Here is a 24,619-nt window from a genome sequence, read left to right on the forward strand (position 1 = left end):
TCAGCCAGTAACAAGTGTTGACAAGGATATGGAGAGGTTGAAACCCTCATACACTGCAGGTGGAAATGTAAAGTGATGCGGCTTGTCTGGGAAAGTCTAGCAGCTCCTTAAAAGAGTGAACATAGAGCTACCCTACGACCTAGCAAGTCTGCTCTAGACACTTACCGCCAAACTCAAACATGTTCACACAAACACTGGTACAGAAATGTTCATTTGCAGCATTATTCATAATAGCCAAAAAGTGGGGGAAAAAACAGATATCCATCGATAGGTGACTAAAATAAAAAGCGATACCTCCATACGGCGAAATGGTAGACCGTAAAAAGGCATAAAGCACCAACACCCGAACAACATGGGTGAATCGGAAAGATGTTATGTTGCATAAAAGACGTCAGACAAAAAAGGTCCCAGATATAATGCCGTTTATGTGAAACGAACAGGCAAGTCCGCAGAGACGAGAAGCAGATGTGTGGTTGCTGAGGTCTGGGAGGTGGGGGGTGCTGGGGAGAAGGGGGAGTGGCTGGTAATTGGTGCAGGGTTTTTTGGAGGTGGGTAACGAAAATGTTCTAAAGTCAATTGTGGTGCGGTTCTGTGAAGACATTAAAAAAACGATTAAACTGTGTGCTTGAAATAGATGATTTATACAGGATGTGGACTATACCTCAAGAAAACTTATCAGAAAGGTTACGTGCATCGTAATACCATGCATTTTCAAATTTTAAAACACACAAAGCAGTATTACATATCGTGCCTACAAACACACGTTTGGAAACAGGGAGGCAAGAGCATTCAAAACGCTGAAAAACCCGTACTGACTCATCAAGGACAGACAGCAGCCTTCACACAGCGGTGAGTGCTTGAATAACGTCTGAGCTGCAGGCAGAGAAGGAAAAGACCAAAGTTCAGAAGGCAATCACCTCTGTGCAGAGAGAAAGGGGAAGGAGGCCGGAGAGTGGTCCTCACTCTTTCTTTAAAAGACAATTCTGATGTCACTATCACAAAATGTGCAGGTTGGTGAGCACGTGAACACTTAATGTGTGATTCCCTACGTTTTCCTATATGCTTGAAACATTTCATAGTTAAAAAAGTCTACGCCTCGGGGCACCTGGGTGGCTGAGTCGGGTAAGCGTCCGACTTCTTTTCAAGGCATGATCTCACAGTCCGTGAGTTCGAGTCCCGTGTTGGGCTCTATACTGACAGCTCAGAGCCTGGAGCCTGCTTCGGATTCTGTCTCCTTCTCTCTCTCTGCCCCTCCCCTGCTCATGCTCTGTCTCTCTCCCTCTCTCAAAAATAAATAAGTGTAATATTTGGAAAAAAAAAATTCTACATCTCTAGGCTCATCTCATTAAAAGCCATGATGAATGCCTCCCACCAGGGTTGTCTGTTGCTGGTTGTTAAACATTCGCCAGCACCCTCCTGCATCCTGGCCAGGAAAGCCTGCCCGTTTCCACGAAAGCAAGGGCCAGAGAGAAGCATCGTCATTCGTAAATGAAGCAAAGCTATCTGACACACGATTTGAAGCTGTCGATGCCCACGTCCACCGCAACTGGGTTTTGCTCTGTTAGCGGGGATTCCCATGAAGCACAGAGCAGAGGGCTCAGCTCCCCGCGAAGCCAGCCTGGGCCAACAACACTCCTTACACAGCACACCCCGTAGCAGAAGTCCACGACCTGCCAAAAACTTCCTGACCTGGAAGCAGAAGGTTTAAGAGCATTTCTGGTAACTGTTGAATTAAACCCCCGATTTCTGCGAGCAGGTTGCTAAATGTTTTCAGCCTTCTGGCATAGGCACGTCGTTTGAGAGACTTGGTCACCTATTCAATAATCTAACTGCAATATTCCTAAGCCAAGAAAGCCAAACAAATAAAAACAATTTTTTAAAAACAAGTTTTTCTCATCCTGTTTGACACATTGGTAGTACCAGGGTTTTAATGGCTTTTAAAATTTTTATAATTTAATCCAAGGGCTGTGTTTGAGAGTTCCATCACCATTTTGAGCAAACGCAGTTGAAATACACGGAAAGTAATTACTAGATTTAAAAAAAAAAATTTTTTTAACGTTTATTTATTTTTGAGACAGAGAGAGACAGAGCATGAACGGGGGAGGGTCAGAGAGAGGGAGACACAGAATCTGAAACAGGCTCCAGGCTCTGAGCTGTCAGCACAGAGCCCGACGCGGGGCTCGAACTCACGGACCGCGAGATCGTGACCTGAGCCGAAGTCGGCCGCTCAACAGACTGAGCCACCCAGGCGCCCCAGTAATTACTAGATTTTAAAAGGAAGCTCTCCCCATCACATTCACCCAGATTTGGCGTTTCTGTCCCGAGGCTTTCCTTGTACAAGAAGACCCCAGAGATTCCAGAGTGGGAAGCACAATGAGATGATGGGCCACCACGAATAAACTGTGTTGTACGTGGTGTCAATATGACCTTCGAGGCTGTTCTACTCCTCTACGGCCCCTACCATAAGAAGCTCCAGGCGGTTGCCTACATCACATACATGTTTTGAGAGTTAATCCCTTTCCCCGTGTGACTCACGATTGTGCAAGTCCTTCCAGAGGGGATAAAAATACAATGGATTACAGCATCGCAGCGTCTGCAACTCCCAAGGAAGAAGTGGCTTTAGACATTTATACACCGAGCTTGGCGACCGAGCGCCAGCGAGTGTGTCCGAAAGCTGTTGGAAATCGGACAGTTTGTGCTGCAAAGACAGGAAGCACTGCGAGTTTCTGCAGCCGTGGTTGGCTTGAGATAATGCCATTGTATAAGCCGGCACAGCGACCGCTCCCACCGCTGAGAGCCCGGGCCTGGCGTCTGGCTCCTTGGCCGCAGGCCAGGCTGAGGTCCTGCCGTCTGAAGGCAGGGTGTGTGTCCCCTCCCAGGCGGTCCACACACACACAGTGCCGGCCACACCTCACCTTCCAGAGGAAATCTGGCCAGAAAGCCAGACTTCATGACTTCTCCTTTATGAGCCTTACCCACCCCCAGTCCTTGCAGGGGAGGGGGACGGGGGGGGGGATGGTTTTCCACTTGGGTGCAGGGATGGCATTCGCTCTGTGCTCAGATGGGGATTTAAAGTCCCAGGCAGTAAACGAGCTGATGACAGGGTTATTGGAAAGATACTGTATCTTGCTGTGCTTAGCCACCTCGGGGCTCGTACTTCAGAGAGGCCCTCGGCCCTCATCACTTCTACAAACTGCCCTTCCCATAGAGCTTTTCCAGCAGGGCAGGAGTACTTACCAAGGACTATTTTAGACGTATTTAGCAGCAATATTGTTTGATTTTAACTGGACATTGTTCTGAACACACAAAAGAGTTCAAGGATGTGGCCATTGGGTTTTGTTCTCTCCCCCCCCCCCTCCTTCCCGCCTCCCCAAACTGTCAGGTTTCTCTGGGAAAATGGGATGAAAATGTTTGGGGACATTTCCACAATAAAACACTCTAAAATATTTTTTTTTAAGATTTCCTTTCTAGTCATGTCAAGATTATAACTCAAATCTGCAAGAGTCAGGAAATTCCAAATTTATGTTGACACTTTCCCCTTAAAGCCCTCACCAGATGATAAACAGTGTAAAAAATTCTGTCCCAATTCAAATGTTCCAAATATGACACGGGTTGCTGGGTTCTTGTCGTGAAAAGGTGCTTCGGGGTGAGAAAGAATAGGCCTTTTAAGAAGCAAATAGAATCTTTCAGGCAAATAATTTTTCTAAATGATTTCTTAATATAGAAGGTGAAGTAATCGTTTCAGATGGGTCACCTCCTGGATTGCATTTTTGCAGACGGAACAGAATCGAATTCCGTGATGGAAACCAATGAGACGGTGGTGGAATTTACCTGTGAAATCAGCGGTCCTCAAGGTAGGAATTAGTACTTGGCATGGACCAGAGGGCTCTTCTGGACCACCCGGGTCAGTTCACTTTCAAAGGTCCCATGGGCCCCAAGGAAAAGCTCCCAGACAGTGGCCATGCCTCTTAGAGAGACTGGCTCAGCTCTGCTCCCAGTGCTGCCGGCCACCAGCTAGGGGTGAGAAAAAATTACCGGGCATGTCTCAGATCCCGGCTCATCATCTGTAAAATGCAGGAAGATCACAGCATCTACCGCATGGGTTGTTGGAGATTAGATGAGGTAAGACGTGTTAGCATAAGAAAGCGCTTCTAGAAACTTTCCTACTGACGCTGAAAATAATGGCCAGTTAGATAACAGTATTCATGGCGCGAAGGAAAATAACGCATCATCGGCAGGAGCGTCAGAAAAGCGTGTTTGGATTCAGGTGAGAGAGGAGCAGAAAGAACTTGGCGAAAAGAACGCCTCCCCCACCCAGCCTTCCCAGCCCCTGGCCCTTCTCACCACCTGCCCCCTGGGGCTGCTTTGGCCCCGCTTTGGCTCACCTAGTGTGTTTGCTCTTAGATTTGTTTCCAGCGCACGTCTGTTGTTCTCTGGGTTTAAGGGGCAGTAAAGATTCTGGGGAGAAATGAGTGTAGGATTTGGAGTCACAACAATAATGGATGCCTGGCCGTGTCATTTACTGGCTGTGGGGACTTTGGTGGATCGCTGACCCTTTCTGGCTGAGATAGCCTCTCTTACCCGGAGGGGATCAGAGTACCACCCTCTCGTGATTACTGTGAAGATTACACATCAAGGGCTGCCTTCATGCATGCTTCAACAAATGTCGTATGTATTCCTGATTTTTGATCTCCCATCTTTTCAGGCTCTGGGCTCTACCCGGATCCTACACTCTTACCGGAAGGTATGTTTCCACGTGCAAGAACAATCTAATGGTTCACTTCATCTAGATGTTTGATTCTGTCCATGGGACCCTGCCATTCCCGTATTTTAGTCTGGGTCGGGAAAGCAACCCATGTCCCCAAGGCCCAGGAACATTAGTTAGCAAAAGGAAGCAAATCTGTCATTTAGCCTGCCCCCTCCCTCCGCAAGCACCTTTCTTCCCTTTCTCTCTGCCTTCCTCATCTCCCCTCTCCCTTTTTCCCCTTCTTAGACCTTGATATTGATCAATCAGGAAATTCACAGAATCTACAAATCTGTAACTGAGGCCAAGATTATTTTCAAGTCTGATGATACAGATGACAGCTATTTCAACACCAATCTGAGTCCCAAAGAGTCAAGCCCCCCCCCCCGCCACTGTTGCCACCACCGCAGCAAGGAGATGCCCAACCCCTGTGCCCCTTGGCGTCTGACCCCAGACTGACTTGACCACACTGCCGTCTGCCTCCATCATGCTGATATACTTGGATGTCGGCAGAGCTGGTAAATATTTGCCCGTGCAGGAGACGGCAAGTGGCGGTTTCTGCACAGGAGAGGCGATGAGGCAACTCATCCCCTTGTGTCAATAGCGTGAAACCAACAATGGCAGTGTGCGATGATGGCACGCTACCTGTTAGGTTCAGACAAGGGAGCTACCAATGGCCGTGACCTCCAGACTCCACGGCTGCGCCTTTGGAGTAGCCGGCACAGAGCAGGGTGCTTCCTGCCCTGGATGCCAGCTCTTCCCTGCGTTCTGCTGCCCTTCACCCCCTGGCTCGGCTGAACTTCAAGATCACTGCAGCGACATTTTCATTTTTCCCAAGAGGGTGTAGGAATCAAATGTGTCCGCTCTTGATCTCTGGGCTGTGAGTTCAAGTCCTTCGATGGGTGTAGAGATTACGTAAAAAGAAAATCTCTAATAATGATAATAATAACAAAATAAATGTGTCCATTACTTTATCGTTATTCCGGCTGCTTGTTACCTCCGTCTTGGGACTCTCTGTGAGAAGAAAGGAGCCAGGGAAGAAGAGAACCTCAGAGGAATAGGAGGAAGCAGAACTGGACTGCTGGCAGACGTTAGAAGCATACAACGCCCAGTTGAGCCAAGTGCCCCAGAATTACATGTCTGAGATGGGGGGCGGGGGCAGGAGCAGGGGAACTTAGCGACTCAAGAAAAGAGAAAAGAGGGACTAGCACAGCTTCCTCGATGAACTGTCCAGATCTCTGTTCCACTGTCCATTTCCGTTTGGTACACAGAGTCTCAAGGTACAGATGGAATCGACAGACTGAACTTTCAGCACATCTAAGAGAACCACTCACCTTTTCAGGCACATGAAGCTTTTTTCGGCTATCACAACATTAGTTTACAGTCAATGACTTCTGATGAATTGGGGCAAAAGGGATACAAGAGTTCTTTGTACTGTACTTCGAAATGTCCCCTAAGTTTGACATTATTTTGCAAGAAAAAAAGGTTGAAGAAAACAAAACCTACACTTCAAAAGAAGCACATCCACAGATTCTGAAAAACCACCAGCACAGCTAGATAGCTAGTCATAACACAGGTAAACAATCCGTTCGGTACAGAAGTGACACCTTTATCCTCTGAACATTCATTCAACCAAAAAGTACCGGGCCCCAGTGGGAGCCGGGTGTTTTTCTGGTGCTGGGGCCGTGGCCATGCACAAGAGCAAAAGGGAGTGACAAACCCGATTCTACGAGACCCACCGTGTGATACACTCTGAGTTCAGATGGGGATGTGCGCAATCCCGAGGGAGCGGAGGGGAGGCAAGGGGACTCTGCAGGAAGCTGGGCTCTCAGGAAGGCTTCTGGGAGGCCCACAGGAAGTCCTTTTGGTGAAAAAGAACGAGCTATGGAAAGATCCTGAGTGAGCACCCAGCCCGGGAGAACAGCACATTCAGTTACTGGACAGGGACCAGCTTAGGGACTAGAAGAACAGCCAGAAGTCTAGTTGATTAACTAATGCATTGATTAATTAATGAAAGAGACCTACAGACTCTATCTAGTTCAATCGCATCATTAAATAGACAGGTGCAAGGAGTCTGTATGTGGGGAGCGATCTTTCAAATGTCTTCTAAAACCTATTTCTCTATTGCTTGCTTCAACGTACCCAGGGATGTCTTCTTTGCCTGACTTCCAGTTGTTGGGTTGTGTAAGGAACCACCCAAATCTCATCTATAGTGAAGATCCAACAAGAATTAAACAAGCAAACGATAACTACCATCTTGATTTAACCCCATCATACCAGGTTAATTCTGAAGGGCGTCTTTGGCTGTGACGTGGTTTTATGAAATGAACTTCAATTTCATCGTATACTCATTGGGCAAGCTGAGTTCACTCGCCCAGGTGTTGTTAATTAGTGATCTAGAATTGCCAGACAGCTAGAAGGAGGCAACCTTCGGCAGAATTTAGGAGCAGTAGGGGACAAAGTGACCATATCTTGATTGACACTGTCTTCAAAGGTCTACTGATCCCAGTATCTATGTGAATTGCTTTATGAGACAAGTTGAGTTACCAACTGTGTTTGATGTTGATGGAAAATACTCTAAAACAAACACCCCTTAGATTTCTTGCTTATCACCTCCAGATTAGCATTTGCCGATAGGCCCCTGAAAACCACCTTATTTCGTTCATGACAGAGTTAAATCAACGCCGGAGGGGCAGAGAGGAGGAAACATTGCTCTGTGAGTCACTTGTCTGTGGACTTTCATTGATCTATGTTAGGCTGAGTTTGATTGTCACAATCTAAAATTGGGACCAGCAGAATCAGTCTTTCTGTACGGACTTTTGAAAAGCACAAGTTGGGGCGCCTGGGTGGCGCAGTCGGTTAAGCGTCCGACTTCAGCCAGGTCACGATCTCGCGATCCGTGAGTTCGAGCCCCGCGTCGGGCTCTGGGCTGATGGCTCGGAGCCTGGAGCCTGTTTCCGATTCTGTGTCTCCCTCTCTCTCTGCCCCTCCCCCGTTCATGCTCTGTCTCTCTCTGTCCCAAAAATAAATAAACGTTGGAAAAAAGAAAAAAAAAATTTTTTTTAAAAAGAAAAGCACAAGTTATGTTTTATTAATGATTGAAGAATGCAGGGAAGTTCGATATAGACATGAAATCTAGTTTTAGGGAAATTGAACACATGGGAACTGGTTTCTCAACACATCATTCCCCACTAGGGCTGTGTGAGGGCCAGAGAGTGGATCACATCTGAGCCTTGACAAGAAGAGGTGCCTGGTATTTATAATAAGTTATACTCTCCTGGTTGTAGAAATAATGGCCAATTATATTTCCTGCACACAGGGGTTCTAACTGGGAAGTAGAACAATACAGCGAATGTTCCCCTGCTAAACCGGGTGCAGGTATGGCTACACACAGTTCCAACACACTTGCTTCCTGGCTTGCACATTAGAACAAGTGAGGACAAGAAGAGAAAACTCCTCCTGGAGTCAGTAAGTACGTTGGGCAGATTTGAGAGACAGCTTTGCAACTTCTGGAAGGGAAGAGAACTAAAAGCTACTGTTCGGAGTCCAGACAAGCCTGCTTTACTTTCTCCCTCCTCGTGGGAAAAGGGACAAGGAAGAGAACAGAGAAGGGGAGCAAAGAGAAAGGAAGAGAGGTGCTCTTGGTCCAAAGCATGTCCTCGGCCCAAATCACGGGGCGTTCGCTCACCCACCACTTACCCGGATCGTGAAGAGTCACTTTTATCATTAAGCGGAGCTCTGCACATTTCCGCCTTCCTTGTGGCTTATTGGACATGTTGGCTAGTCATATACTCACAGTTCTAAAACCTAGAGAGAACTTAGGAAACATGCGTGAAAATAACTTCCCTTGCTGGATCAGGGAGAATATAAATGATGAAGGCATGACCACGGGCAAGGAGAAGGAGAGTAAGGGAGAATATTAGCGTAATTCAAATGAGAGGCACAAGCCTGCTTTAAGGCAGTAATCTAAAACTGGAAAAGAGAATATATATGAAATACGCACAAAGGATTACCAGAATTTCGCGTCATGACCTCATTTTTAAAGGCCAGTCATTGAGCTAACTATGAGGGTGATGGGTAAAGCCAAGGTCACTTTAGAAAACTTCTCCTCCCCAGAGGATGCTTCAGAGTTGCCCTCCTGGATTTCGTCAGCCGTTCTGTGAACATGGATAAGTAATGACTTTTTTCTTGCATTCCTTCTCTTAGCCTCACGTAACTCCCCGACCCTCTCTGCTCTGGGCTAACAATGAAGTCAACGGCATCACTACAACTTGAGGAAAGAAAAAGGAGTCCCTCGGGGTCTGCACGTTCTTTTTCCCAGGAGAAATTAATTTGGGTGTTCTTTAGTCAGTACCTAAAAACATTACGATTCCTATAACAGATGATGTCCCATCAGCATAGGCAACAAATGAAAGGCCCAGAAACATAAGCTTTTTACCCTAAAAAGGCAGAAACAAACAATCCATCTCTCCCAATCAGAAACTGGGAAAGATAAGAGTTCTGCTTCATCTACCTCCATGCATGGACCTGGGAGTAAAAGTTTTCCATCTTAAACTCCAAGGACAGGTGTAAACAGAGGCTCAGTTCTTCCTCAGAGGCTGATTACAAAGAACTAATCAGAAGCCTTTCATCTCTGACCCTTTACCTTTAGGTCTATTTTGGGGCATGGAGGTGACAGGGCTTGTGTCCTTTGCGCCCAAGGAAGTGACAGGCAGCTTGCTGATCAATATCCCTTTTGGGTAGTGTCTTCAGAACTTAGAAAAGGGGCCAGAAAATGAGGCAGAAATCAATATTCAGGTCTGGTGAGAAGCAGGCTAGGGTCACATTAATTTCATTTCTAAAAGACTAAAAACAGCGAACGCAGACTGATTCCCTTTGTATTCATTGGGAAATGAACGCACTTTCCAAAGAATCAAGGAACTTAGAGTCTTGAGTTTTAGTCAATTTCATATCCAACGTGAGATGTTGCTGAATCTCTGGGATCCGATGTTCTCCGTGCTGCTCATGGGGGAGGCAATCCTCGATTTTCCAAGCATCACTAGTTGGACAATAACTTGTAGCAGAAAAACATAAAAGGGAAGAATTTCTGGCAACAAACCTAAGGCTTCAGGAATGAGCAGTTCAATAGATAAATGGGAAGTTTGGGAGAATCAACAAAGCAATTAAGAGGATGGAGGGATTGATTTATGGGGAAGATCATTCCTTTGATGTTGAGCTCAGCTAATCGATGCTTCTTTTTTTCCCTTTTGACAAGGATTAGGGGACAGGAGATGAGTAAAGAATTAAGATTAGTAATCTACAAATACCTGAAATAAATAATTTTACGAGGGGAGAGGAATTCCTTTCAAATTGGCCAACAGAATTGAAGAGATCTAAGAAATTAATTCAAAAGGTTTTGTGCCACAATCTTTTTTCCCCCACCCGCACCCCCCACCAGGTCAGCTCCTTTTTATTACTTCGTATATTGAATATACACACTCACTGGCTCTTTGTTAGCTTAAAATAGAAAAAAAATTACAGTTTAAATTCTTAATAGAAGGATGTTTGAAATATGAAAACAATTGCCTTTAAGAAACAATAAAAACTCACCCCATGCAAGATTTAAAATTCCAACACATACGTTGCATCAGAGAGAGAGATGAAATGAGAACATTTGTCTGTTATTGCTTATGGGACATGTTTTTACAATTTTAAAATATATTTTCCCATTAGACTTAGAAATTTAATAAATTCACTCTTCCAATTTGTCTAAGGATTAAGATCCGGGGGACCTGATTCTGACCACACAACACCTGCTTAGTTCCTATTTGATTTAAGGACATTGTAAGACCTGAGCTGGATGCCGACCTTCAGGGCTGCTTGTCTTCCCACAGTCCCCTCACACTTCTCCAAGAGATTCTCATAGGCAGAGACACTTTTCTTTAATGGGTTTTTTTTTTTTTTAGTTTATTTATTTGTTTTGAGAGGGGGTGGGTAGGGAGAGAGGGAGGGAGAGACTCCCAAGCAGGCTCCACACCACCATGCAGAGCCGGACACGGGGCTCCAACCCACGAACCGTGAGATCATGACCTGAGCCGAAACCAAGAGTCCGACGCTCAACCCACTGAGCCCTCCAGGCGCCCCACTTTTATAAGTACACGTTGAATCATGTCACTGGCCCGTTTATCATGTCACCTGCCCTCTAAGTGGCTTCCCGTCACATTTGGATTAAAACCCAGACTTCCTCACATCTTCCAGAACCAAAAGGACCTGGTGGCATCTCCTTGAGCCCACCTCTCTGACTGCACTTCCATCGCGCCTCTTCCACCAAGCTCTGGCTCGCTCCCCTCCCCCCTCCACACCAAGCCCAGTCCTGATCCTGGGAAGTGACTGTTCCCTCTGCCCGCGTTGCTCATCCTATGAATCTGGGCAGAGCTGACACCTTCCCTTCCTTCAGCCGCTGCTCAGGGCATGTCTCTTCGGGGGGCCCACCCTCAACAGAAATACCTCACACAGCACACACCGGTCCTGTAACACTTGGTGATTTTTCCAGAGTATTTATTGCTCTCTTGGATCGGATTATTTCTTCTTTGTCTTGTGCATTTTTTATTTGTCTTCTCCATTATTTAGTACCCTCCCTGAAAGGGTGACTGCCCTGTCTTTAGCAGGGACTCTGCCATTTGGGGCAGTAGCCAGCTCAGGGTAAGCACCTGATGTGTATTTCTTGGAAGGAAGGAGGGGGAGAAGGAAAGGAACAAAGGAAAGAAGGATGAAGGTAGGAAGGGAGGAGATGAGGGAGGAAAAGGAAGGAAGGCAGCCAGAGAGGAAGAGGAATGCACTATGTCGTCACCACAGGGTTCTAGAAAGAAGCAGAAATGCATATGAGTTACTGAAGAGAAGGGGCAATGTTTTTTTGTTACCAGTACACTCCTTGTGTCCAGCACATAGCTAAACATTCAGAGATATTTACAAGAGAGCAGTAACTTCACAAATGCGTCACTTACAGTCCAGTTGGGGTTAATCAAAAAAGTAATCTTGCAGTTTTAACTCTACGGCGTGGTCCTGCTCTGAGTTCTTTGCAAATGTAGTGCTGTACTAATATTTGCAACAAGCCAACAAGAGGCGCTGTGACTGTTAGCTCCACTTACAGTTGTGCAACTGAAAACACAACTCCCGGGGAAGTTATTTATCCCAGGGCATAAGCCAGTGACTGGCGGGCTGGGGTCTGAGGACAGGCCACCCACCTCCCGCGTCCGCTCTCATGACCTCGTGCGATCTAGTCACCCATGGGGTGGGAATCCCCCAGAGAGACAAGGAGGTTCATAGGGTGGGGGGTGGAGAACAGTCCAGACAGCAAGTGTGCGTGGCACAGCCACGAAGGGGGGGCGTGAGACAGGTGGGGGTGAAGAGTTCTCAGACCATGCTCCCGCTTTCTAGGGAGGAGCCTCTCCTGACTTTCTGCTTCTCTGTGTGCCCAAAATGCAGGGCTCATCCAAAGAGTGTCTCTTGTCCTGATTAGTAGGGTGACTGGGGGACCACCACGGAAAGCAGGGAGATGAGGCAAAACGGGTGTGGGGCCCTGGTTCCTGAGGGGCAAGGATTTGGGAGATATAGGAGGAAGAATAGTTATTGGAAATTTTAGGTAAGTTACCCAGGTGGTGCATAGGATGGATTGAAAAGGGAAGAATTTTAAGGCAAACCAGGAAATCAAGGAAATCAGTGTCGAGCAATGGCGTGATAATAAAATGGTAATTGATGAGATTAATAAACTATTCAAAATTGGCAGATGAATGGATGAAACAATACGGCATTTTCATACAATAGAAAAGTATTCAGCCTTTAAAGGGAAAGAGGTTCGGACACAGGCTACAACATGGACGAACTTGGAAGACGTGACACTGAGTGAAATACACCAGACCAAAGACAAATGCGATACAAACCGGCTTACGTGAGGTGCCCAGAGTAGTCCAATTCACAAAACGGAAAGCCGAATAGAGGTTACCAGCGGCTGGAGGGAGAGGGGAGGGATGGGGAGTCACTGTTTAGCAGGCACAGAGTTTCTGTTTGGGATGATGAAAAAGTTCTAGACCCGGACGGCGCACAATAATGTGAATTTACTTAATGCCGCGGATCTGGATGCTTAAAAATGGCTAACGTGATGACTTTTATGTTGTGTATATTTTGCCTCAATAAAAATAAATTCATACATAAATGCACTACTAGGTAGGGGACAGAGGAAGGTGGGAGATAGAAGATAGTTCTGCATTTTGGGCTTGAAGAAACAGCACAGCAGAAAAGAGCGGTCAGGAGGGTAGCTGAGAGGCAGGGCTTGTTGGGACGCAGGGACTTGAAGGTGCCCATGAACATTCCGGTTGATTCCCTGGCAGGCGCTTCCTTGCCATTGCCTGGCCCTCGGGTGGGCAAGGAGCACTCCTGAGGGGGAGCAATTCAGAGAGGTCAGGCTGGGCCGACGGGGCAACAGACTCACGCCATGGGCACAGCGAAGTGCTCAGTTCATTTCTTCGCTGCCTGCATATTTCTAGGGGAAATAATAGGCTATTAAAATGCTGTCCGGGTTGTAACCTTTCGGGATGTATCTTTAAGGCTGCTTTGAAGGAGTTCATACAAGAAGGATTTATTGGTTCTTTCTAAGTGCTGGGCACTGCCCTGGGCTTTTCCTTCTGTGGAGACTCTCCTTCCTGAGGTTGAGTTCTCTCATCCTGCAGCACATGGCCGGAGCGTGGCCCCAACCGGCCTTCACCGTGGCACCACAGGACCCCGCATGACCATGCCCTTGGCACCTCCCAGAGCAGCCGTGATAAAATGGGTGGCTGCCTCATTACTTCTTTGGGCTCCCAGAGAGATTTCCAGATGCCTTATCTAAGCCCTGACTCACCCCCACATTTGCCAACAGATCCTGAAGGCCCACAATGTGAGGAAATAAGCAATACACAATTGGGGAGGTCTTTTGTGTGGCAACCGAGCTTCACTCTTCCTGGCTCTAAATAGCACCTATGCTATGGCAACATGACGTGCAGGGTCACTTCTATTTTCAGGTCTTCAATGCTAACCTTCTACAGTTTTCTGTTAACCTGAATGTCAAGGAGTGTTGCTTTTAATTAATGTTATGGCTTCATCTATAGAGCGATTGGAAACACCCGTTCCGCTCAAGGATTTTCCGAAACTACCTTCCACTTTTGCGTCTTGATGCGTTGCCATACAGAAACGTTCACCTGAAATCTAAATAGTTGCAGAGAATGTGAGTTCCAGTGTCTCGGGAATGCCTAACTTCGGCGATAAAACAGCTCACCATCAAATGCATTCAGTGCTGTAGTCATTTGTTCACTACCACTATCTGTTTAAAATTCTAGAACAAGATCCTGAGAAAGTCGGAAGTGTGACATCAAAATCCATTTTCTCCTCAAAAGCTGTCCTGCTCCACATTCCTTTCAGAACTTTATCCTAATGTAACATATTTGTGCACCCGAGAATTTATTTTGCTGATCACCCCACATAGTGTCCCTAAAAATATTGTACATAAGTGAAAACCTAATACATTTACTGTTTCTTGTGCCCCAATGGCTCTCAATGCCAAGAAAAAAAAAAAAATTATCCTGGATGGAATACTCACGATATAATTGAGCAAGACAACACATTTCCCAATTTTGATAAGTGATTGTCAAATATGGAGGCACAATTTTGTTAGACGTATCTCTTTTTTTTTAATACATTCTTTTTTTTTTTTTTCAACGTTTACTTATTTTTGGGACAGAGAGAGACAGAGCATGAACGGGGGAGGGGCAGAGAGAGAGGGAGACACAGAATCGGAAACAGGCTCCAGGCTCTGAGCCATCAGCCCAGAGCCCGACGCGGGGCTCGAACTCCCGGACCGCGAGATCGTGACCTGGCTGAAGTCGGACGCTTAACCGACTGCGCCACCCATGCGCCCTAGACGTATTTCTTCATGAAATGCAAAGGTGAAGGTGTTAGCTTGGTTCAGGGAGACAGTATTTCAAATGTTCTTTTTTTCTTCCGTGCCTAGGAGATTACTGTACCTCAAGGTTATGTGCCACAGGGGAAGGCCCTTCCATTGTCAACCGAGGTGGGGATTCATGTGAAAGCAGAGGTGGGAAAGGACATCAAGCTCTTTTAGGTCAGAGCAAATATTCAAGTTGACCCCTTGGGACCATCCATGCCAAGCATCCCCTGGATACTCTTCATATACCTGAAGGGAAACATGGACCCCAGTGTAAAGACTGCTCTTCTAGAAAATCGGGTCAGAGCACTGGGAAGAAATATGCAGAATTACATCGTGCATTCTCTTTGCTTCCATGGTACGATAAGATATGGGGCAATTAAGAATGAGAGACACACGGGGTCTAAGATGATCCTACTAGCTCAGCTTGGGGCACCAAGAGGGAAGTCAGAAAAATAAGCCAGATCAGCCTCCAAGGAGAGACATGGCGGCCGTTTGGTCCCTGATCTCTGGGACTGGGACAGCTGGGGGCATTTCAGACAGAGGCAATTGATTCTCTGCATCCGATGACTGACTGGAAGTTGCAACCAATCATAGTTCTTTTTTTTTTTTTTAATTGAAACTGAAAGAAGACTCATTGAGCATGCATTTTATACCACGGATTGCGCAAGTTTCAAGGGCTTCAAAGATGAAGAGAACTAATCCTTTGCCTCAAAAGCTCACAGGCCAATGGACAAGGCAAATATGTAAGAGAATCGAAAAGAGATAAATAGATCCTCAGAGAACAGGTTTGAGTTTGGCTCTTATGCTGGCTTTGGCCTGAATCAACCAACATACTAGAATCATAGAGCTGATAAAGCAGTACAGTTTGTCTAGTTTGATCCTTTAACGTTACAGACAAACTTTGAGGTGTTTTCTCCCAGTGCTGATACACAGGCTCTGCTGATACCCAAGGCTTCTCTCTACATATACTCCTATTTCTCAGCCCCAAACTCCCGTAGAGCCGCAGAGAAACACTGCTGGTCCTTCAAGAGGCATGTGGCCCCAGAATGGAAGTTACCTCTCATGCAGAGAGGTTTCTGGGGACCCTTCTGCTCCCCTCCCACCAATGCAGGTAGAACTTAGGATACTTTCTGGGAAAGTCTTCTCAAGTCACTAGAGTCAAATCTTCTAAATATTTTCCCTCTAGCTCAGGGCACCTGGGTGGCTCAGTCAGTTAAGCATCAACTTCAGCTCAGGTCATGATCTCACAGTTTGTGGGTTCAAGCCCCATGTCAGGTTCTGTGCTGACAGCTCAGATCCTGGAGCTTGCTTTGGATTCTGTGTCTGCCTCTCTCTCTGCCCCTCCCATGCTCATGCTCTGTTTTTCTCTGTCTCTCAATAATAAATAAACATTAAAAATTTTTTTAATTAAAAAAAAATAATAAATAAATAAATAAAATATTCCCTGAATCTCATTCCCTCCCTAAATAATCCCCTCATTCCCTGCAATGAGGGCTCTAATAAGAGAATATTCTTTATTCAAGTGTCTGCAATGTTTTTTCTAACAAGAGACAGGGAAACTTTATCTTAAATCTTTAAAAAGAATTTGTTAGTGTTTATTTATTTTCAAGAGACAGAGAGAGACAGAGAGAGTGAGTGGGGAAGGGGCAGAGAGAGAGGGAGGCAGAGAAGCTGAAGCAGGCTCAGATTGAGGCACAGAGCCTGACATGGGGATTGAACTCACAGACTGCGAGATCATGATCTGAGCCGAAGTTGGACGCTTAACCAACTGTGTCCCCCCAGGTGCCCCCTGAACAAATCTATCTCTAAAAGAGGTGATGAACAAATGTCCTAATCAAAGACAAAAAGAAAACAAAGAGCCTCAAATGGTCAAGAATGTTCTAGCTGCATCTTTTCAGCCGGCCTGTTTTCTGGTGGTTCTCTTGCTCACCACCGCTAGGAGGTGGGTTACTTATTGTATTCTCCAATTCATGGCATTCCTCCCTTGAACACAAGGGCTCCATGGGACCCAGCAACTACTTCGCCATCAGCCACTCTTCCCTGATTCCCTGCAAAGACCTCGTTGGTGCATCACAGCAGATGTGGGTGGGTTGCAGGGGCACAGACACAGGGTGCCTTCTAGAATGGTTTTGTTATGCAGGGAAGATCTGTCAAAGACTCAGCTCAAATAGAATATTTCCTTCTATTCTCCACACGGTTGTTCAGATCTCGAAGCCTAAGGCTGGCCACAGAGCCTGAACTTCCTCCTCTGACAAACAGGTCCCCTCATAACACATTGTTTTGGATTCCCCAGGGGAATGTGTTAAGTCTCTTCAATGTTTTGCATTTGTTTTTAATGATTTAATTTAAAAAGAATGTAAACCTGAGTACATGCTTCTTTCATACATACTGAAATAAAATAGTTTTGTTTTGCTTTTTTCTGAGCTTTATATTGTCTTCCTAAGGACCCAGATTGCAGACCAAGAGTCCCATATTAGCTGACCAATCTCCTCCAGTAAATGCAGTCCTCAAAAAGAGAGTGAAGGTAAGGAAGTAGCTTCCAGGAGGTTTGGCAAGACGTATGGATTCTGAGCTTCCAATACTGAGCCACTTCAATGGTGTACTAACCAACAATTGATAACTCTTTTTATGTTCGTTTCGTCAGAAATTTTCACAGGATTTGTCCAATCACGACAGGCTAGAAGCTAAAAACCCAAATGTGAAACCATGTTTCCTCGATCACATATTTTCTGTTGATGTGTATCTTACATTAAGACTACTGATGGCAAAAATGTAAAATGGTGCCGTCACGATGGAAAATATTATGCGGGTGGTGGTTCTTCAAAAGTTAAACATAAAATTATCGTACGATCCAGCACTCCCACTTCTGAGTATATCGACCAAAAAACTGAAACCAGAGTCTTGAAGAGGTGTTTGTACACCAGTGATCACTGCAGCATTATTTGCAAGAGCCAAAGGGTAGAAGGAACCCACGTGTCCTTAGATGGATCAATAGGTAAACAAAATGCAGTATGTACATACAACAGAATACCATCCAGCCATAGAAAGACGTGAAATCTTGACATGGGCTACAGGGATAAACCTTGAAGACATTATGCTGAGTGAAAGGAGACAGTCATGAACAGGACAGACACTGTATGATCCCACTTAGACAAGGTACCTGGAGTAGAGTAGTCCGATTCATAAAGAGCAAAAGTAGAACGCCGGTTGTCAGGGGCTGGGGATGGAGAATTCGTTTTCAAGGGGTCTAGAGTCTCAGTTTGGCAAGATGAAACAGTTCTGGAGATTGGCTGCACCGTAGCGTGGATGTAGCTGACACTCCTGAATGGTACACTATAAAATGGCTTACATGGTGAGTTTTACGTTACGTGTGTTTTACCGCAACGTTTAAAAATCCGTCATTAGTTCTATGGACATACGAAAAACCATTGGATCGTGCACTTTAAATAGGTCCATTACGTGATGCGAATTTATTCTTACAATTTCTGTGGATTAGAAGCTAAGAGAGGGTGGTTGTGACTTGGAGTTTCTCGTGTAGTAGTAGTCAAGAGGTCAGCCAGGCTGAGGCTGGCAGACCCACTAAGGTGTTTTGTTACATGGCAAGTACGTTCCTTCTGGTCATTGTCAGAAGGCCTCAGTTTCTCCCCATATGGGCCTCTCCCCACAGGCTGCTTGAATATCTTTACAACATGACGGCTGCCTTCCCCCCTAAACAAGAGACTCAAAAGAGAGAAACTTCAGGGTGTCTGGGTGGCTCAGTCAGTTAAGCATCCAACCTCGGCTCAGGTTCATGGGTTCAAGCCCTGCATCGGGCTCTGTGCTGACAGCTCAGAGCCTGGAGTCTGCTTTGGATTCTGTGTCTCCCTCTCCGCCCCTCCCTCTCTCATGCTCTGTCTCTCTTTCTCTCAAAAATAAATAAACAAAAAAAAATTTTTTTAAGAGAAACTTCACTATTTTGTATTATAGAAATTTACAAGACTACATAGAGGTGAGTCTGGTATACTCTAAACCTTTTGGCTATACTTTTCAAGTGCTGATGGCTTCCAAAAGACTGATAACTACCTGACAGAGCAAGAAGACAGAATTGTAGAGAATCCCTAAGAGGTCTGATCTGTCCCTAGAGTATTCACAAAGGCTTTAGAAACCCAATGCTCCCAGGAACACTTGGAATATTGGGTTCAGCTTTTACAACAGCCAAAAAGAAAGCCCATCTCCCAGTTTCAACTCATACAACCAATGGAACTAACATGGTATCCGTACTATTTCAGCCTCAAGGTGCGGCCAAACTTCGTGTCAAATGGTTACACTACTGTATGTATGCAAACTAGAAGTATAATGGTCTTTCTCCTAGAAATTCTGGAAGCAAACTTTAACCAAGAAGTACATCTCTTGGGGCACCTGGGTGGCTCCGTTGGGGTTGAGCGACCAACTCTTGATTTCCGCTCAGGTCATGAGTGAGGTCAGGTCATGAGGGAGCCCCACATTGGTATTCTCCCTCTCTCTTTCCCTCTGCCTTCCCTCCCTCAAAATGAATAAATAAACTTAAAAAAAAAAAGAAGAAGTATGTCTCATTTTTCTAACTAGCAAACTAGTACTGAGATTTAGCGCAACTGACTCTAATTTTCGGTGTTGCCCAGAAGTGAATTTAGCTGAAGTTAATGAAATCAGTTTTAGAATCTCTGCTGATAGGGGTCCCTTCCAAGACCCTAGGGATGGTCTTAGTGTGTTGAATAGGCCTTGTTTTTTGTTTGTTTGTTTGTTTTTTAATTTGAAAAAATGAGACGTTTCACGGCAATCAGTTAAGATCTCTGTCACTTTCCACGCTGCCTCCCCTCCATCATATTTCATCAGATGGTGTTGGAGTGGCCTTACCCATCGTACATCTGGCTATGGAGCAGCTTACACAAGATACTGGTGTCAACGAAGATGATTTAAAATTCCTAAGGGGCGCCTGGATGGCTCAGTGCATTGAGTGTCTGACTCTTGGTTTCAGCTCAGGTCATGATCTCACAGTTTGCGAGCCCCATGGTGGGCTCTGAGCTGACAACTCAGAGCCCCAGCGTGCATTCTTTCTTCTCTCAAAAATAAATAAATAAACATCTTATAATGAAAAAAATAAAGTAAAATTCCTAAGACCACACACTGCATGAAGAACATTGGTGACAAACTGTGTGTTTTCGATTCTGAAAGCATTTAAAAGCAGTTACTTTCCAAGAAAACTTGAAATGTCCTAAAATCTTACACTCATATGTGAAAGAAATTTGATAAAGGTTTTCCCAAATTTGACAATAATTGTAAATATTTACGTCATATTGTCACTAACAAGTCGTGAAACATAAAGAAATTTGTTCATACTATCAGAACTTAAAAAGCAATCTGTCAATCACGCTAAACGAAACGGATTTATCTTCATATTCTGTAGAAAATTCTCTTACAAAACCAATGTTATATAGGGAGGCACTTAAAGAGTTTGTCACCAAAAAATGTAGAGAAAAGTGTTATAGAGTTATGTCAACCAATTAACATAAATAATAAACAATGTTAATACTATATAATAATGTATAATTATTATATCATTATATAATAATATGAAATATATATAATAATATATAACTTAATAGACACAGTTAATAAACTGTGTGGAGATTTTTTGGATTTGGTGATCATTTTGTGATGCTTTGTTAATCTTTTTAAATTTGTAATTTGTAATTTGTGGTGGTTCTTTTCTCATTCAAAATAAACATTTATACACAACACAAAGTACTAAAATACTAAAAGTACAGATGAAATAATATTAGCTATTGATTGGAATATTCAGTAATACTTTACTGTAATTATATTTCATTTTTAAAATTCTGAGAGATTAAATACAGAAATATTTCATTTTTCTATACTTTGGCTATTCTGTTAATAGATTTGATTTTATAGTTTACAGTTAGATAGCATTTGTCCCCTCTTTTCTTTAGTAAACCATCTTTCTCATTAAAATATAGAAGCATTTCCTTTAACATTTTTTATTAATGGCTATTTGCTTAACTAATCTAGACACAATATCTAAAATGCCTAACAAAAATTTATGTTCATCAAAACAAAAATATTTCTGTTCATTCTTTTTTTTTTAAATTTTTTAAATATTTATTTATTTTTGAGACAGAGAGAGACAGAGCATGAGTGGAGGAGGGGCAGAGAGAGAGGGAGACACAGAATCGGAAGCAGGCTCCAGGCTCTGAGCTGTCAGCACAGAGCCCCACACGGGGCTCGAACTCGCAGACTGTGAGATCATGACCTGAGCCGAAGTCGGATGTTTAACCGACTGAGCCACCCAGGCGCCCCAGAAAATATTTCTGTTCATTCTGAGTATCACAGCATCATCATATGCTCTTATAATTTCCATAATTTAAGTTTGGGGATTCTCTTTGTACATATAAGTTTTGCTGATGGAAAAAGGTGGTTTCGTTTTAAACACACAAATTAAGATGTCAGCCCCAGAGGAATACTGTGGCCTCAAACTATCTCAGAAAGATAACAGACTAATTTTGTCTAAATATCATTGATTAGTCAGGACCTTTCAGTTGTGAGTGACAGAAAAATCCAACCGAAACTGATTGAAGCAAAAACGAAGCTTCATGGTCACGGGTGGGGAAGTGCCAGGAGGGCCACTTGGCAGGGTACCCAAACCTGGACTCCACATCATGTCCCTGCGCACTGCCCTCTGTGATGACTCTGTTCTCAAAAAGGCACTCGCCTCGTGGTGGGAGGGTCACGTGACACAATTCCAAGATTAAGACCCACCACTCCAAACCCGGCTGAAAAAGTGAGTGTGCCTCTCAACAGTCCCAGGAGAAGCTGTCTCCTTCGTTTTGATGAACCTTCCCCCACATCCAGCATCGGGGCCAGAAAGAGGCACTATGTCAATGGGCCAGCACCGAGATGGGATCCTGTTTTATTGAAGACAGGGAAATAGACCATGAGCAGAAAAACCAATTGTTCGGTAGGATTATGAGACATAAGAGTCCATCTGGTGTAAAACTTAGGAGAGTGGTCCTGAAGGTGTTGCCTCCGAGACATTGTCGGGGAGCGGGGACAGGGCGGGGGGAGGGGCGGCGGAGGGACGCAGGGGATGTGTAGGTGTGTGTGAGGGGACAGTGTGTGTGTGGTATGTGTGTGGTGCATGTGAGTGCGGTGCCTACATGGAAACCAAAATGTCCACAGTAAAACATCCACGGTGCCCAGTGGAATAGAGAGCCTTTCTAGGGTTGTCAGTAAGGAAACTCAAGTGAGGTCATGGTGAAATGTTGAAGCATTACAAATTAGGTTAGAAAAAGCCACCTGCCAAGGCAAACAGTATGGGTGGGAGTAGAGGGAGAGAAATATGGTCCCAAGTGGGCGTGCTGACATTTCATGCGGTTCACTAACTCTATGCTTTGTGGCCTTCATAAATTTCACTCAGAATTACTGTCAATGAAATTAATGAAATCACAGGCTGTCCAACAAAAGAAGTATCAATCTGTAATTTTCCATTGGGTCAGTGAGACCTCAACTTATTATCGTAGGCATGCTTCTTGTCCTCAAGGCTGGGTGTTGACTTTGCTTCAAGTTCCTTTCAGGAATTCGATGAAAATTTTATGCCTTGATGTTTCTCAACAAATTCGGGTAACTTGTGGAGCTGAGAACTCTGCCTTAAGGACCAAAAAATGAACATAAATACGAACAAACAAAATCAAAACACAAAAAAATGAATTTTGAGTGCTGTAAGTCAGTTTCGGTCTCTGCCTTTCCAGAATAAGATCTTCCTCCAGCTTTCTTAAAAGATGTTTGTAAATAACATTTATAATTTTATTGTCCCAAGTAGGAAGGGAAAATGGAGAAAACAATGTTTCTCTGAAACACATCACTTCCAAATTTCAAGATGCAAAATAGACATTGTAGGGATGTTGTTCTACGTGTTTCTTTCCTGAGAGTGTATTTGATTGCATCAATAACATGCTTATCTTGAAGAAATTTTAAGAAAGTTTCTATCGGTACACCATAGTCATTTTCCACAATATTACCTAAGTTAGAAAATAGAAGTTTGTTTTACTTACATAAAGGTATTCATATGTATTATATAAAATATAATGATACTTGAGTTCTACATTAAAGAAAAACACTACACGCTTGTTCCAGATCAAAGGACGATAGCAAATATGAGAACAAATTTACCCTGGAAACTGAAATTCTCATTTCTTTTGCCAGACCTCCAATTTCCTACTTAGAGGTATAATTCAGGTTATTTTATTTCTATTTCTCCATGTGGAGATGTCTGTTCTCTATTAGTTATTTTAAGGAATAGAGAACTAGCAATGATCCTAAGAAAGGGAGAATCAACATTCTGTTCTATTAAAGAATTTTGAGTTTTCTCTCCCCTGGAGTTTATCATAAGGTGTCTTTTCCTGGATCAATTGCCTTGTGCCTCCATGAACTTTTTTTCCCTTCCAAATCCAGGCTCTTCTCCAGATCGTCGTAAGTTTCTGTCTTGGCTTCCAAATCATTGTTGTTGAGCAATATTCCACCCATCAAGCTTCCCTAAAGTGTGTTTAGACTATCTGTCTTTAGACTATCTTTTTTTAAAATTTTTTAAAATGTTTATTTATTTGGGGGGGGGGGGAGAGGAGAGAGAAGGGGGGGGGGAGGGGCAGAGGGAGAGAGAGACACAGAATCCGAAGCAGGCTCCAGGCTCTGAGCTGTCAGCACAGAGCCCGACGTGGGGCTTGACCTCACGAACCGTGAGATCATGACCTAAACCAAAGTTGGACACTTAACCGACTGAGCCACCTGGGCACCCCTGTCTTTAGACCATCTTAACTTCTTCTGCCAGCAAAGGGATATATAGTGATAGCGGCCTACCTCAAGAAACGGAATAAAATGTTTTGTCTCAAAGTGAAGTGTGGCGCGTTTAGCTTCAGCCATCACCAATGACAAAGCCCCTCTCCTGCCACCACTATTCCTAAAATGATCTCAAAGTCCTATAGGTGGGAGCACAGGAGCCACAGCCCGACTCAGCTGCCAGTAGAAACCTAAACAAAATTCCAGAGGCGATGACAGAATTTCCCTCTTCAGAGAATGAAAGACACAGGCCAGCATGGAGTATTTCCTGACAAGGACTTTGCTGAAGGAATGGTCCCGGGGCTGACTCTACCTGACACTAATTCTTTCGTGGTATCTTATTTTAAAAAAAAATCTGGGGACTAAGGTGGGGGGTGGGGGAAGAGAAAGTGGAGGAAAAACTAATGTGGCTACCATTTGCCAAGAACCGTAAGAATATTTAGTATCTCTCTGAAGCTCCTTTGCATTGCCAAGCTGTTAAGGAGAAGAACTCAGCAGTACAAGTCTTTGCTAGTGTCCTACAGCCAGTGTGAAATGCAGTACTGAAAATTGAGCATGGATTATGACTTTTTTTTTTAATTTTTTTTTTCAACGTTTATTTTTATTTTTGGGACAGAGAGAGACAGAGCATGAGGGGGGGGGGGGGAGAGAGAGGGGGAGACACAGAATGAGAAACAGGCTCCAGGCTCCGAGCCATCAGCCCAGAGCCTGACGCGGGGCTCGAACTCACGGACCGCGAGATCGTGACCTGGCTGAAGTCGGACGCTTAACCGACTGCGCCACCCAGGCGCCCCAAGGATTACGACTTTTTGACCAGTTTTGCGGCCACATGCAGCACCCACAATGTATTGCTTGTTTTGTTCATCCACTCCTTGGAGTACTTAAGCAGCGATACTTGATAGGTAAATTGAGGTCCAGGAAACGAAAGGATCCCAAGGCTCTATCCAGCCTGTGCTGTTATTTGCCATAGAATCTTCTTCCAGGTCTTCCTCTGCTAGACCCCGCCCTCCCGCTGGATTTTCCACTCAGCATCCATCTTCCCACCCCCTCTT

Source organism: Herpailurus yagouaroundi, unplaced genomic scaffold (assembly GCF_014898765.1).
Source record: "Herpailurus yagouaroundi ecotype Mexico unplaced genomic scaffold, PumYag 165, whole genome shotgun sequence".
Taxonomy (NCBI): domain Eukaryota; kingdom Metazoa; phylum Chordata; class Mammalia; order Carnivora; family Felidae; genus Herpailurus; species Herpailurus yagouaroundi.